Below are 16,623 nucleotides of genomic sequence, written 5' to 3'. Positions count from 1 at the left end.
TGGGAATCTCTTGCTTCACAGATACCCAAAATGTAAACCAAGGTAAAAGATTTCTCTCTATATATTAAGGCCACAATACATGGCCTCTCCAGGATACCCTGTATTTCCTTTGGAGTTCCAGATCCTACTGATTGTGACCAATGCACTCATCTTACTTCTCAGAATACATGGTGCTGGGCTTTTGAAGAAGGCGTTCAATCAAACTGCCACCTCTCCTAGAGGCCCCAGCCAGGCAGCTCCAAGCAGCTGGCTTAATTGAGAGGCTTAAGGGGCTTCTCAAAGAACTACTTAAGTTACAAAGTGGACAATTTATGCCCACCCCCTGAAGATACCCACTTGCTACACCAATGCCACACAGAACTCTCAATTGCCTTTATTGATTATAAGTGGGAACACTTCTAAAGTTCATATTTTTGACAACCACCTCTCCCTCTTGGTCCAGTGCCTACTTTGCTCCCTGAAAGTCTCAGTTATCTCAGTTTAAACTGATGTCAAGATCTCAAGGGGTCAATTGTGGCATAAGGCCAAAAATTAAGGATTGGAATTATGTGGTAACTTGACATTTGATAAAATAAGCCTCGAATGGCATAACCCAAGTTTTCCCCACTCAGACAAGGTCCTTAGCCAATCAACCCTCTTTATAAAAGGCACCAGGCACAATTCCCACTCATCCCTGAGTAGCAGGTTTCAGATCCCTGCCTGCATGCAGACTTAACTTAAACAAACCAATAATATTCTCCCACAGGAACCAAGATCCATCCCACCCTGCTAATTCTGAGGTCTGTCTCCCATAGCCCTCGTTGTTCCCAAGTGCAGCCCCTGCTTGACCCTACATGGGGTCCTGCTCCCTAAGGCTGTGACTATACATGACTAATAAATCACTGTCAATCTCATCTGATTTCACCTGTCCAGTGTCAGGTGTCATGAATCCTCATAAACCGAGGCTGGGAATACCTCTTTCATCAATGGGGAGAATAGGTTACAATTAAAACACCCTACCACCAACACTATTTATCTTTCTCTCCTGAGAGGGAGCCTTAAGTATAGGGAGAACAAGGCATGAGGTTTACAATATCTTGTGTCCAGTGTGTTGCAATGAGGATTGTTCTATTTCATCACCGTGCACTGGGATCCATTGCTGTTGTCTCAGGTATAACCATAACCTCAGGTGGAGGTGTGTGCATCTGCATCTTGTTTGTTACAACCCTAGAATATTTAGGGTCCGTGGTCTATTTAAGCCACTCTTTGCCCTTCATGAGGTCATTTCAGTCACCTTCCGGCACTCCTCTGAGGGCCTGGGAACCGCTGAGGCAACACTCAGGCCCGTCTGCTGAGGCACATCTCTTCACCATTGCTTCTCTGTCTTTCGAAGGTTGTACTAGACATAGAGCTTCTTTAAGATGTTCAGTTTCCCTGAGAATTAAGGCAAAGGCCTCTCTACACTTGGATTTTCTAACCCCATTCAAATTCCTAGTATTTAATCCCCCTCTGGCTCAACCCAGTGAACCGGGGTCCCAGGCACCTTCCCAGGGACTCAAACAATGCCTAGGCCTTCATCACATGTTGCATTCTACTCCCACCAGCTAGTCAATTATTCAATCCCCTCCCAGAAACATAAAACTAACTCTTATGTCACCATATGCTTCTTTCCCACTCTAAGGTTTGTTCTCAGTTCTCCAGTGTCAGATAGCTCAAAAAATCTCTTCTCTCAAAAAGTCAGGATATTTCCAGAGACAACTTTAACTCAAGACTATGGCTCTTTGTTTGCACTTAAAAAATCAATCAGAAACTAAAGTTAACTTTTGTTGTAGGTTACAGGTACTATTCCTCAGCAAAGAGTATCTATAGAAATCATTAAAAGAAGTGGCAAAGGGGTAAAATATATCTTAGTTGGGAATTAAAATAATTATCATCTATATACATTTTAAAAGCTACTTTTAATTGAGCCCTTACTTAGCTAAGTAGTACACTTGTTTTATATACATTATTTTTTGTTGTTGTTAATCCTTACCCAAAGATATTTTTTCCATTGATTCTTAGAGAGAGTGGAAGGGAGGGAAGGAGGGGGAAAGAGAGAGAGAAGAGAGAGAGAGAGAGAAAGAAATATTGATAATGAGAGAGATACATTGATTGGTTGCCTCTTACATGCACCCCAACCAGGGTGGGGATGGAACCTGAAACCCAGATATGTGCCCTTGAGTGGGAATCAAATCCATGACCCTTTGGTCCATGGGCGACACTCTAATCACTGAGCTACACCAGGAATGGCATATACATTATTTTTTATTTAATCCTTACCACAAATGTCAGAGACACAGGTTGGGGAGATTATCTCCATAATTCAAATGAGATGACAAATTAAGTCTTTCTGACATTAGGAACTTGCTCTTAATTAGATTTAAGCCCTGTTATGTGTGATTTCAAGACATAGGATTTTAATCATTTCATTACACTGCCTCCCTTCTAGAGTCATGAACATGTATAAATTTAGAAGAGATTAAAATAGTACAGACATTGCTAGGTATAAACTTAGGAACCTAGAAGCCACCTAAACTCACCTACTATGCCATCTACCATATGCACGAATCACTTCAGCAAGAGCGTTTTCTTTCGTTGAACCACATATTCTCCATAGTGTTGAACCAAATTCAAAACATTTACCTGATATTAAACTTTAATTAACTTTTCAGGAAAGTGGGGGGTGATGGGATTGGGAAGAGATAAACTAAAAAACTTATATGCATAGATGCATAACCAATGGACAAAGACAATAGTTTTGGGAAAGCAGGAGAGGGGTGGGAGTGGGGAGGAGGTGGTTAATGAGGGGGAAATGGGGAACATCTGTAATACTTTCAACAATAAAAATTTAAAAAAACTTTAATTCAATTTTGAATCTTAAAAAGATGAAGACCATATGATTGAAATAATATACACAATTTTGAACAAAAATTACTTTTTGTTTTCTTTATAATTCTCACTATTACATAATATACATAGATAATATAACTATATAATCTGTGAATACACACATTCAGATGCCTTAAAATTCTTTCACAGAATAACATGAAAGCAAAGTCCTATTGTTGCTGGTATAATATGACCTATAATTTAATTACGGATATTTTCAAGTATGTTAGTTTTACCTTCCCACTTAACCTGCAATGACACACCAATTAACATCGAAAAGACTTAAGAGGTCAATATAAACTTTTGTTTAAAAATTCTAAGATTTGGGGGGGTTAATTTTAGACTTTACTTACTGCTGAGTTTTATCTTTATAGTTTTTTGTTAAAATACAAAAATAAACCCTGGCCGGTTTGGCTCAGTGTTAGAGCGTCGGCCTGCAGTTTGGAGAGACCCAGGTTTGGTTCCCACTAAGGGCATGTGCCTCGGGTGCGGTTTGTCCCCGGCCCTGGTTGGGTTGTGCAGGTGGCAGCCACTCGATGTGCCCCTTTCACGTCGATGTTTCTCTCTCTCTCTCTTCCTCTTTCTCCCTCCCACTCTGAACAAAAAAGGAAAAAAAAGTCCTCGGGTGAGGATAAAAAAAAAAATACAAAAATAAGTTTGCATTTAATGGAAAGATTTTCTGATAACAAAGAAGAGAAGGCCCCAAAGAATGCAGCAAAAGAAACCCACTATTAGATTCCCTGGAGGTAACTGACAGTTGACTGCACTGTATTTACCATACTATCTAGTCATTTTTACAAAGCATGACAAATAAACATGCATATTACTGTAAATTTTTTAATGTTCCTCTTGAAAGCTATAATTACGATTTGGTGACCTCCAAGTTGCCCTAGCTATGTGCACCTTGGCCCGAATATCCTTTTAGCTCAGTAGCTGCTAAATGATCAGGCATTCAGCTTCATCCATCTGCTCTAAATGTGACCTCCTTAGAAATTTTTTTTTTTTGAGCTTTGGATACTTTCTTTTTATAGCTTTGCCAATATAATCATATTACATCCTGACACCAGGCAGTGTAAATTAATTCCTCTTCTGTCTTATGAGCCATGCCACAGAGAACTAGATTTTTCACCTTAACACTTGATTAAAATGTGGAAATGAAAAGACAAAAAGTGAAGTCTCTGGAAAAATTTATCTCACCTATGCCTGCCTGGAGACTAACAGAATTAATTTAAAGCAAATGAGCTCTTCCTATGATTTTTAAAAAATCTTAATAGAGCAGGAGAGAGATGGAGGAAGAGTGAGCAAGGGTGAATAAAAAGCCTAAAGTCTTATCGCAGCTGAACTAGAGCAGTGTTTCCTAAACTTGCCTGCTCAAACGCTCACCTGGGACGTCTGTTAACACTATGGAGCCCTAGTGCCTTACTTAGAGCCTTGGATTCAGTGTTTGCACCATATGTATTGCAAGTACCCTAGGAGATTCTTGTTGTCACACAAGTTTGATAAGAACTGAATTAGAGTACAAATTAAGCCAGATTCTCCTCTATCTTTCTCTAATACTGAAAAACACATAAAACCATAAATTATGTTGCTGCTTCAAGGTCTAACAATATGTATCGCCTGAAAGAATAAACTACTGGTCATTTTAGCAAAGTATACCAATGCATATACACAGCCTTGGAGATCTACTCATCCAATTTCAGACCTTATTAGAAATGTCTTTGTAGCAAATTAAAAATTAAATGAATTGCAGAACTAGCTCTGTCCAGATCTGCTGGCCTTGGCTACATTAGTCATCTCTTGTTCTTTCACCTTTCACTCTGATAACCAACCCTGAAATTCACCACTAAATCAGTGTAATCTGTTTGTTGTTCACTAAACATTCTATGTAGGTAACTTGTTTTACCTCCTCCTCCCGAGAAGACCATACCTTCTTGGAGGCAAGAACAAATAGGTTTTAAGTTGGACAGTGGACTTCAATGAGTCCTGGTGTTCAATGAGTGCTTTCTGAATAAACTTCATATCGATCTGGCTGCGCAGTCCACATCATTTGCAGATCCTGTCTGTGTGGATATGAAGCCTATGTTATTGAACTGTGAATAGCCTAAGTTGGCAGTGTGTCTGAACAAAGAAAGACCTTTCAAGTCATCCTGCCACTCTTACCCATGTCACATCAGGTTTTTCATTGCTATCCTTGACTAAGGATGCTAAAGAATGTTAGTTGGAAAAATTCTCCCGAATCCATCATAATTAAAATAACTGAAGAAAATACTAAAAATCTGATTTATTTGTAATAATAAAAAATTAGTATGATTACAGACATTTCTCAAAGATCCTCTCTAGTAGGGATAGGTGAGGAGAGAAGGAAGCATGAATACATTGAAAATAGCAGAAGGAACTGTTCACCAAAGCTTTTTCACCCTGGGGAGTAGACCTGAGAGTCCAGAACATACCGGATGATATTGACTAAGATCTCTCTGAGTATCTCAAAGAGATTGTGAAAAAATGAACTAAGAAAAAGACATAATTGAAGATCTCATTTAATTCAACTAATATTTGTGGGGCATCATTGATAGATGTTCATCTTCTGAATAAAAAATCAGAAGCAGGTGTTTGAAATGCGATCAATGCAAAACAGCTCTTGGTAACAGGACAAATACTGAGAATGAATATACAAAGGCAGTGAAGTAAAGGAGAGACAACACTGAATAATCAGTATAGAACACATTTTAGAGCACCATTTCATTACGGCGAGACACTCAGCCTCTGATCACTTGTAGACTCCCAGACCAACAACTTTGCACTTTTCACTATCTTTCTTCAGCTATCTCCTCTTGTTCCTCCCTCCAGCCCTGCCCCACCTCCTGCCACAGATCTTCCAATGCTTTCTTCCTCTTCATCCTAGCCAAACCCAGTCTTGGAAACCACACGGGTGGGAAAAAGTAGGTTAATAATAATAAGAAATAATAATAATATAATAACTAACAAATAAATAATACAAGAATAAACTCACATAGTCACAATTGTAAACCTACCTTTGCCCACCTTTGTGTTTGCTTAATTCATTCACAGGAGTATGCTACTTTTCCTATAAGAAAAATCTCCAGACAAAGTCTTACACCAAAGAAGCAAATCATTAACAGTGGTTGGCATTTACACAAATTAATGGAAAAAGGGTGTTATTTGGGAAAGATGGGAAATTTTTCTGAGTCATCAGCATTTTATCTTCTGCCCATTTTTAAGGTTGGTAGGTGTGTTGGAGTCAAACAGTCCTTCCTAGCACCACCAATTGCATAACATTGGGCGGATTTCCTAACCTCGTTGAGCCTCAGGTTCCCTAGTTGCAGTCATGTAATGTTCTCCAACAACAAAAGCACCCCTTTATTTTCCATTTGCAGTGTAGGCAGAAGAACCTAGATTTTTGTAGTTTTGTTTCTAGTAATTAAGTAGCTTTTAGCTGTTACCTTTTTCATGTGTCTTACTATACACTCAAATCTGCTAACCCACCTAAATTTCCCAATTACTCATCAGAAATTGCCAGGAACTAAAGATGAAAGTAGTGATCCAAGCATATTCTAATTCATTTATGAGTATTTAGAAGCCGATTTGATTCACTTTTAAGACTTATGGACTGGGTGTATTCATTACAATAACCTCAAAACTTAGAAGTTTCTGAGCTAGATGGATAAAAATTAGTAAAACAAAAACTTACTTGCATTTAAAAAATGTGAGCTTAAAGAGAAATCAAATCAGTGTATATAAGGTAGCTCTTGTTTCATTTGAATGAAGAGTGCTCTGATTCAAGTTACTTTTTGTAACTTTATTTTTAATTTTATTTTTGTTACAGATGTTTCTCCTTTTTTACCCCATTGACACCCTCCTCCCCATCCCCCCCACCCTCTCCCCGGCTTTGTTGTCCATGTCCATTGGTTATGCATACATGCATATAAGTTCTGTGGTTTATCCTTTCCCTCCCCCCACCACCCCCTCTTCTGAGGGTTGTCGGTCTGTACCCTACTTCCATGTTTCTGGGTCTACCCTATTCCTCAGACGACATGGAGGTACCTGGAAAATATTATCCTAAGTGAAACAAGCCAAGCAGAAAAAGACAAATACCACATGATCTCACTTATTTGTAGAATATAATGGTTCAAGTTATTTTGTGTCACTAAGCAACTGTCCTTGGGTCAAGTTGACTCATAAATTCCAAGCTACATACTCCACCTTAGAGTACTTGCATTTGGGTATGTGCAGGGCAGTGACAATCACAGGGTCCAGAGAGGGGCACATGCTGGCACTTTTAGAAGCTTTTATTATGGATGTGGAAGTAATATAAAATGGTACAAATGTTCATTGTTTTTTTTGTGTTTTGTTTTTGTTTTTACCTATATGTGTGGGTTTCTGTACTCAACAAATCCTCTATGGAGCATGGAGAGCAAGCAGAGACTCTTATCTTCAGTTAACTGGAATAGCCTCTATATTTTGAAGTATTATTAATTGTCAAGTTTAGACATAATGTCACTGGTCAGTACTTCACAATAATGTTGATTTCTAAACTTTTTAAGAATAAAAATAACTTTTTAACAGCAGATCACTAAGTGGACATGGCAGATATAATTTGTAAAGGGAAAAGGCCCAGTCTCTGGGTATGGATTGGCATGGATGGAAGGGAGGGTAGATCTTCTGCCAGGCCTTCATATGCTTAGGGGAAGGTTTCTGATATAAAGTCTACTAGAGAAAGACATGTGTACCTCTTGATCTTGAGTCTCGCTTGGAAGTCAAACTGTATTTGAAAGTTTTATGGAAAAAAAATCATTCACCCCTTTGACTGGCAAAGCTCTCTTCCTTAGGAGGAGATTGTTGGGGTGGAGGAGGCTTGGTTAAAAGACAATCCACTTTGTAATGATGTGATTCAGATAATAAGAGTTACTTACTTATTATAACTGAAAAGTTGTATTCATTGGAATTTGAATTGTATAACTGCCCAAATAAAACAATCATTAATAAGTATCAATTTATTTATGTGCAGGAAGAGGAATTTTAGCCTGGATTCCAGGGAGGTAAGACAAAATTGAAACTGCCTTCCCTGTGGAAGGTGGGGAGACACATGAAATAAGGTGATAGGCTGGATGCTAAAGAGAGAGCCAACCAGGAGGGGCCCCCTGTGAACAGGCACAAAGAATGGACACTAGTAATAATAATGTTGAATATCCAATTCTAGGTTTCCCATTTCTATATAGTAATTCACTTAAATTATCTTCAATATTTTGGTGACGTTCACTATGTACCACAACCATCTGAGTGATATCTCTGCTTTAGGCAACAAAGGAAGGACCTTGAGAACAATCTTCAAGTGATGGAAACTAGAGAGAGCTACAGCAGCATCAAAAGGCTTTAGGAGACAGCAGGAAGTATGAGCAGAGACCAGAGAGCATCAGACCAGAACAAGTGACAGGTAGTACTCAGGATAGAATCATGGTACCTAAGGATTCTCAGAAATACTAGGTGTGGAGAAGACAAAAAATATTGTACATCCTGTAATATGGGAGCTGTAACTATGTTTACTAAAATTTAATGGTAAGATGACCCCTCAAGGTTGAAGAATCTACCTTTTTAAAAATATCTGTTGATTGAGAAAATATATAACAAATTAAAAGTTACTATAAAATATATAACCTATATTTTTAAAATGGTAGTATATATGGTATGTGTCAGTATTTATTTAGACAGATATGGCTTTGTGGACCCCTCTAATAATTGTACAGAATCCTAGACCAGGATCCCCATGTTGGCAAAAACGAGACTCTATCATAAATCATGGCCTTAGTGGCCAGCACCTTGTCCCCTGTAACAACTATAACTTAAACCACTAACATGTAAGACTTCTTCTACCAACTTTTAATTCACCCCTTTATCCATTTAGAATTATAAATTATGTTTTTTAGTTTCTTTTTTTTAATTTATTTTATTTTTTTATTTTGTTTTTGTTACAGATGTTTCTCCTTTTTTACCCCATTGACACCCTCCTCCCCATGCCCCCTGCCCCATCCCCAGCTTTGTTGTCTATGTCCATTGGTTATGCATACATGCATATAAGTTCTGTGGTTTATCTGTTCCCACCCTCTACCACCCCCTCTTCTGAGGGTTGTCCGTCTGTACCCTACTTCCGTGTTTCTGGGTCTACCCTATTCCTCAGACTGTTATATTCATTATATTCCATATATAAATGAGATCATGTGGTATTTATCTTTTTCTGCTTGTCTTGTTTCACTTAGGATAATACTTTCCAGGTCCCTCCATGTCGTCTCAAAAGATAAGAAGTCTTTCTTTCTTACAGCTGCATAGTACTCCATTGTGTATATGTACCACATCTTTCTTATCCATTCATCTACTGATGGACATTTGGGCTGTTTCCACATCTTAGCTATTGTAAATAGTGCTGCTATGAACATGGGGGTACATATATTCTTTCTGATTGGTGTTTCACGCTTCTTAGGTTATATTCCTAGAAGCGGGATCACTGGGTCAAATGGAAGTTCAATTTTTAATTTTTTGAGGTGACATTATATTGTTTTCCATAGTGGCTGCACCAGTCTGCATTCCCACCAGCAGTACACTAGAGTCCCCTTTTCTCCACACCCTCACCAACACTTGTTTGATGATTTGTTGATGGCGGCCATTCTGACAGGTTTGAGGTGACACCTCATTGTTGTTTTAATTTGCATTTCTCTGATGATAGTGATGTTGAACATTTCTTCATATGTCTCTTGGCCATTTGTATGTCCTGTTTGGAGAGGTGTCTATTTAGGTCCTCTGCCCATTTTTTAATTGGGTTCTTTGTCTTCCTTTTGTTGAGTTGTATGAGTGCTCTATATATTTTGGAAATTAACCCCTTATCTGATGTATCATTGGCAATGATGTTCTCCCACACAGTGGGTTGCCTTTCCATTTTGATGGTTGTTTCTTTTGCTGTGCAGAAGCTTTTTAGTTTGATGTAGAATTATAAATTATTAAAGCCAAAAAATTGTGTTTAATTCTCTCAGTTGGCTCTTAGAGATTGAAAGACTAGATGATTATGATGGTCAATGTTCAGTAGACAGTTTTCGAGGGTGGGGTGTATCTCAGCAATATTATCTGGAGAATAGAATACAAACATCTCTCATGCTAAATTCCATCCTACAGTCCAATCGTTTGTTCAGTCCAGAGTCCTAGGAGCCAATTTTAAGCACTGACAGCCCACCTTTGCTTGAGGGCTCAGGCTGACACATTAGTGGCCTCCTTCCCTAGGCCTTATCCAAGCCTCATTTGTTAGACCATGATAGTCACATGGCAGAGAATCATTCTAGAAAGAAAAAAACAATGTATCACTCCTAAAAATTCTAAATTATTTTCAGCAAAGCTAGGATGGAAAGGCCTCATTTAATTTGCAAGTGCAATAAAGATGTGACATTTAAAAACAAATTATAACACACTTCCATCCTTCATTGGTACACTAAATGATGACATATTGTTATTTTATAGTTGCCATTTCCAAGTTTTAATTGCTTTGATTTAATTGATTTAATCCAAAAAATGTCAATTCGGTAATTACCCCTATGCTGTTGGAATTAACTTCATTTATCGAGCAAAACAAAACTGACTTCAGAAAGGAAAAACAATTACAATGCAATATCAGGGGAAATACTATATTATTGAGGTATCAAAAAAACAATATTGTATATGATAGAAACTCAGTTTATTTAATAAGAATAAAATAAAATGTTCTTTCTTCAGTTCTACATAGAAATTTACCTAATAGATATAAATTAGTTAATTCTGAATCACCTTCATTCATTTATAAATTTATTAGTTTACTTGGAAAATATCTATTGAGTGCCAATTATGTGCCTGGCACAAATCCATGTATAAATACAAACTGTGGTAAGTCTAAGATGAGAAATTACAAAGTGTTGTGTATCAGAACCTGACTCATTGACAGAAGAAGCTGAGATAGAAGGGAAGAATAGATGTTAGCTAGTATAGAGAAAGGAAAAGAGTACAAGACATTTCAGTAACTGAAGGAAGTAGACCAGTTAGCAGGAGCCACATCACTAAGGCATGGTAAGGAGTTGGTCTATACTAATAGCAATTGGAAGACACTGCAGGTTTTAAAGCTATGGCATGATGATCAAAACTGAACTTTAAAAAGATCACTTTGGCTGCAACTAATGGGATAGATTTGGAAAATAAGAAGAGTGGATTCAAGAGATGAATTTGGAGGCAATTGTAGTATTCCAAGTAAGAAAGAATGATAAATTAGAAGGTAGAGTTCATGCCTTCATTTTAACACCCCATAAAGTCTAAGGTTGCTTGTGTTCTACAAGTGACCTATTTGCACAGAATTATATGTGTCAGAGTCCAAAGGAAGGCTAAGTGATATAATACAAGGTATGGGTGTTGCAGAAGAAAATGCACCTGGCTTAGCACACTGATCTGAACTTTGGCTCCACTACTTATTAGCTAAGAAACCTTAGGTATTAAGCTCTCAGAGCCTCAGCTTCCACATCTTTTAAGGGCACATAATACCTCCTGCAGTTGAGAAGATTAATATGACAGCATGTGTGATATTCTCAGCATGTGGAAGGTCAGTTAATATTGAACAACCCCAGGAGAGATCAGCTAGTCTCATGCACTCATGTTAGAGATCTTCATCTTCCTTTTGAAATCTTTTTCTCCTCCTGGGTTTTCTTTCTCAGTGTACAGCACTATAATCCAACCAGATGCACAAGGTAGAAGTTCAGGAGGCATCCTTCTCCCTCATTCCTCATAGTCATGAAGTTGTATACACTTTATTTTCTACATAGCTCTTCAACTGATGGACCAGCTGCTCTGCTCATCCTCTTTTATTATCCTAGTTAAAGTTGTCAACCTCTCTACTTTAGATTATCCTCTTCACTGATTATCCTGCCTCAGACTTGTTGTCCTCTAGTCTATTTTTTTTTTACATTGCCAAGCAAATCTCACTATTTAGGTTTTTGTTCGCTCTCCTATGCCAGAAAAACGTCACCCAGTTCATTAGCCTCAAAACACTCTACATAACCTACACTCTGCCTACTCCCAGGTTCACCTCCTTCACCGCCCTCTGATCCAGCAGTTGAAAGAAACTGCTGCCTATTCACCTTCATGTTCTGGCCAATGTATGGATGCAGCTCCTCCTGGCTGGAGTGCTCTCCTTCCAAAGTTTCTCTTCACCAGGTTGACAACTACTCAAAATTGAGGCCTCAGTCCAGACAGCACTTTGTCTGGGAGACACCATTCCTCCGCCTGACTGTGTCCTGGCATATAGGACAGCCTATAATAAGAATTTCGTTATTTGAATAAATTGAACAAGTAGCCGAATGAGGCCTGGAGAGTCTGACTGGATTGCTGACAGTCATATAGATTGGGGGTGGCAGCCTGAGGAGAAAGAAGACCCAGGTCTCCTGGCACGTGTTGCAGTGTGGCTTTCTCTCCATCATGCTGACACCTGCCTTAGAAAATCTCAACCACATCAGTTCTCTTCATTAAGCTTTGGAAACATGTTCTTCGTGTGGTTTCAACATGTTACACTTTTACACTGTGGGTTTTGACTTTGGAACCCAAAACAGACCACTGTCACCTCCTTGCCAGAGCCTTGTTTGACTCCTCTAAAAAGTGGCTCAAGTCTCCTATGGGATCAAGTGCTCTTACAGTATTTTCCATACCAGTCTCCCTCACCATGTTACTGTGACCTCTTCTGAAACTAGAACCACGCTGGGTTCATTTCACATCTCTGGTACCCAAGACCATTCTTGGAATGAAATAGTACTTAATATTTGTTGAATTTAACGGTGCTCAGAGATGAATAGTGTCCAAATAACGGCAAGTTAAGTGATATAAGGGACACCATGAAAAAAATTATGCAAGAATAAGAAGACAAATTAAAATAATGAGGGCGCTGTCATCAAGAGTCAGGGAGTTTGAGAAAAGGCAAGGACAGCTCTAGCTAAGAAAAAGAGTCAAGCTCAGCCAGTGTGGCTCAGTGGATTGAACATCATCCCATTGACTGAGCCATCCCAGTTTGATTCTAGGTCAGGGCACATGTCCAGGTTGTGGGCCCAATCCCCAGTGGGGGCAGGTAAGAGGCAGCTGATCAATGTTTCTCTCTCACATCGATATTTCTCTCTCTGAAAAAAAATCAATAAAAATATATTTAAAAAATTTTTTTAAGAAATGAAGGTTGCAGAGAAGATGGTGCCACTTCTGCAACAGGCTGCCTATGCTCATAAGTACCTTCGTGCCCTCAGTGGACTGCTTTGTTGTTGTTGTTGTTGTTGTTAATCCTCACCCTAGGATATTTTTCCATTGATTTTTTTTTTTAGATAGAGTGAAGGGAGGTAGGGAGGGAGAGAGAGAGAGAGAAACATTGATGTGAGAGAGGCACATCGATTGGTTTCCTCCCACATAATCCTGACCAGGCCTGGGGTCAGACCTGCAACCCAGGTACATGCCCTTGACCAAAAATCGAGCCTGCGGCCCTTTGGTCCACTCTAACCCTGAGCCAAACCAGCCAGGGCTGCCTGCCTCTTTTTATTTATGGCAGAAAACTAGAGTTGGAAAAAAAAAAGCTCTCACATTTAGAGAGCTGGACAATTAGGTAGGAAAGCTTTGTGCCTGCCTTGAAGACTACAACCAGCACCGGAAAAACTGGTTTCACAAGTGTTTCAGGTTCTTGAAATGACAGAATCAGAGCCAAGGAATTGTAATGGGAATGGAACTGATCTAGGGGCAGACATCCAAGTGTAAGTCTAGGTCTTGCCCTGTGGTCTTGGGCAAATCTCTGAGCCCTCTTTCCTCCTCTGTAAAGGAAGAGGTTTGAAAGTGATGGTCTCTGAGAGTCTTTTCTTATTCAGGAATTCTGCAATTTACGGTCTTGGCACTTGGACTTCCATAAAGCTGTGATACAACCAAGGGGGAGCAGACTGTCAGTCTGGTTTGTGCATGCAAATGCAGACATTCAAAGTCATTCTTCCCACTCCTGTAAACTTGATCTGGACTAGCTGAAACACGTACCCATAATGATTTCCCCTCATCCACATATGGTAAACACAAGGTTTTATCAATAAAATGTTAAAGGTATGATGACACTGTAAAGCAGTGGTTTGCAAATATCAGAATCAGCCTGGCAACTTTCTGAAAACACAAGTTCCAAAGCCTGCCAAATCAGAATCTTCAAGGAGAAGCCATAGGAATATATATATACTTTACAAAGTGCCCATATGATTTTGATAATCAACAGCAATTGGGGGATCATTTTAAAGAAAAATTAATGTATCTCAATGGGTAGCCTGTAGATCACTTTTATGTGAATTATCTAAGATGCTTGTTTAAAATATCTGGGAATGTGGCCAACAATCTGAATTTTAACAGTTCTTTCAATGATTTAATAAACACCAACATTATCCATTAAATAGCTTATGTATGCTGACAAAGTAAGATCATTACATGAACAAAACTTTAAATCTATGAAACAATATAGTAAAGAGAAAAAAATATGATTGTAGCATAGTTTTATTATATTATTATTTAGATTGTATTGTTTCATCATTTTATTTAATCCCCATAACAAGCCTGTTAACACAGTAACAAAATGCCTGGCAAAACAGGCATTTTTACCCTCATTTTACTGACAAACTGAAGCATTAAAGAATTCAGGTAACTTACCCAAAATCACAAGATTCACAGATACATTGGAACAGAAAACTAATGCCACATAGCTAAGAAACAGCCAATATTGCTAAAGAATGCATAATTAAGAGTTCAGTATACCTTCCAAAAAAAACAATTTTCTGAGATCTTATCTGATGAAGCATGTTAGAATTCTGTCTCAGTTCCTGTTGATTGGTTTTATTAAGTACTGTACAAATATGAATGCTATAATATTTATAATAATCCCATATTAAACAAGATAAAATAACTATTAACTACCAAGCAACAATGTTTTAGGGACTTCCTGGAACCATAAGATCATCTAAGGTAATCATCATTTCCATTCAACAACATTCAAACACAACTATTTATTACAGTTGAGAAGCCCAGAACTGTCCAAGGTGTTACACACCTAGTGAGGAACCTACCCAGTTTCAGACCTTCATTACCTAACTCTGCTTCTCTAATCTGTCTTTACAGCATGGGCCTTGGGCTCTAAGCTCTTCAACTCAATATGCTGACTCTGATTTAGTGCCAGGATGGGACTACATTAGACTTGAAACATCTTTCAAGGAATAAAATATGAAATGCTCTTACTATAAATACATTTTTAGGACAAACTGAGTTGACCATTTGGGTGTTTATCTAAATAACTGGCATTTCACAAATATGACAAAACTGAATGGACCTTAGTTATTATGAGACTAAGCTTTAATTATAAAAAATTCACTAAAAGTGTTCATGGAAAGTAAAAAGTTGCCCAAAGCCATATAACTTTTAGCAGAATACGTATTCTTCCCTTTCCTGTGTTCACACCCTACCCTTTCCTCTTCCTTCTCATTGATGTTACAGACTTTCTAAAATATGTGGACACAAAGATATTTTCACAAAGAGTAAGCAGTAAAGAAAATGACATCAAGAAGAGTAATTGCCAAAATATAAATCAAACCTTTACTAGCTGTAGATCGATTTGGGAAGGTTTTACAATTGAGGTTTGACTTCTTTGTTTTGCATTTTAAGGTGTGTGGGGTGTGTGTGTGTGTGTGTGTGTGTGTGTGTGTGTGTTTTCTCATTCAAATTTTGCATGCCAGCTCAGATTGAATAGCTATATCTTGTCAAATGTTTTACTGAAGGAACTACTTCTTCCACAAAATCAATATTTAAGTTCCCAATAAAAAAGAAAAGGATACTTACAAATCGCTGATTAAATTGTTCTTTCTAAGACAGGTTTAGGAAGAAATTCTGATAAACTTTCTTTCCTACAAAATAAAAATATATATTTATGAAGAATCAGAAAAAGTAAAAATCTAGTTATATTACCAAACTTTACGCATTTTGTCTGTTTTTGTTTGTTTGTTTGTTTTTTATTGAATTAAAACTGGTAAACACCGTGACTTGCCTGATTTTCTTGGGACAAGCAGCCAATTCTACACTAAAATTTTCTATTAAAAATCAAAAAGGCTTCATTTCAAGCAGCCTTATAAATTATCAGCTACAAAATGCGGTGGATAATTACTTCATTAATGCTTTTAGGAATTAACGTCAAGTTGAGAAAATCATCCCCCCAAAATGACTGACCATTACAGCAAATATCTGTAGACATTGAAAAATGACCCTAAAAAGTACTAGGCTCAATAGATATTTTGTTTATTGAAAATAAAATTTTGTGATGCTAGAACTATAGAAAAAAGAAAATATTTGATATGACTACACCTTTGGGAGTTTGTAAAAACATATCACACTTCTGGGATATGACTGTAGAATATGTCTTCGTCTTTTGCATCTTCTTTAAATGCCCTGAGGCATTGTACCAATATTCCCAGAACCAACCCCCACCACGTGGAAAAAATCCAACCATCATGCTCCTAGAACCCAAAAATAAACTACACCGGTATAATTCCTGTTCCCAGAATGGACCTTGTGTCTCAGAGCTTAGCACCTGACACAAGGAAGATTAAAAATACTAGGCGTAGGAACAGGCAGTGTTCCTATTAGGTACTCAGGGAAATAGGG

General features: G+C 38.0%; 1 protein-coding gene across 1 annotated transcript in view; it reads right to left on the bottom strand.

Annotated features, from left to right (window-relative positions):
• PKIB (cAMP-dependent protein kinase inhibitor beta) overlaps nt 1-15,848 on the bottom strand; it is a 38,743-nt gene extending 22,895 nt beyond the window's left edge. The window contains exon 1 of the mRNA XM_036249138.1: nt 15,805-15,848. The gene's annotated coding sequence lies outside the window, so the exon portion shown is untranslated. The remainder of the gene's footprint in view (nt 1-15,804) is intronic.
• Between the last annotated feature and the right edge of the window lie 775 nt (nt 15,849-16,623).

Source organism: Molossus molossus, unplaced genomic scaffold (genome assembly GCF_014108415.1).
Source record: "Molossus molossus isolate mMolMol1 unplaced genomic scaffold, mMolMol1.p scaffold_m16_p_8, whole genome shotgun sequence".
Classification (NCBI taxonomy): Eukaryota; Metazoa; Chordata; class Mammalia; order Chiroptera; family Molossidae; genus Molossus; species Molossus molossus.
This window is presented reverse-complemented; position numbering and strand designations above follow the sequence as displayed.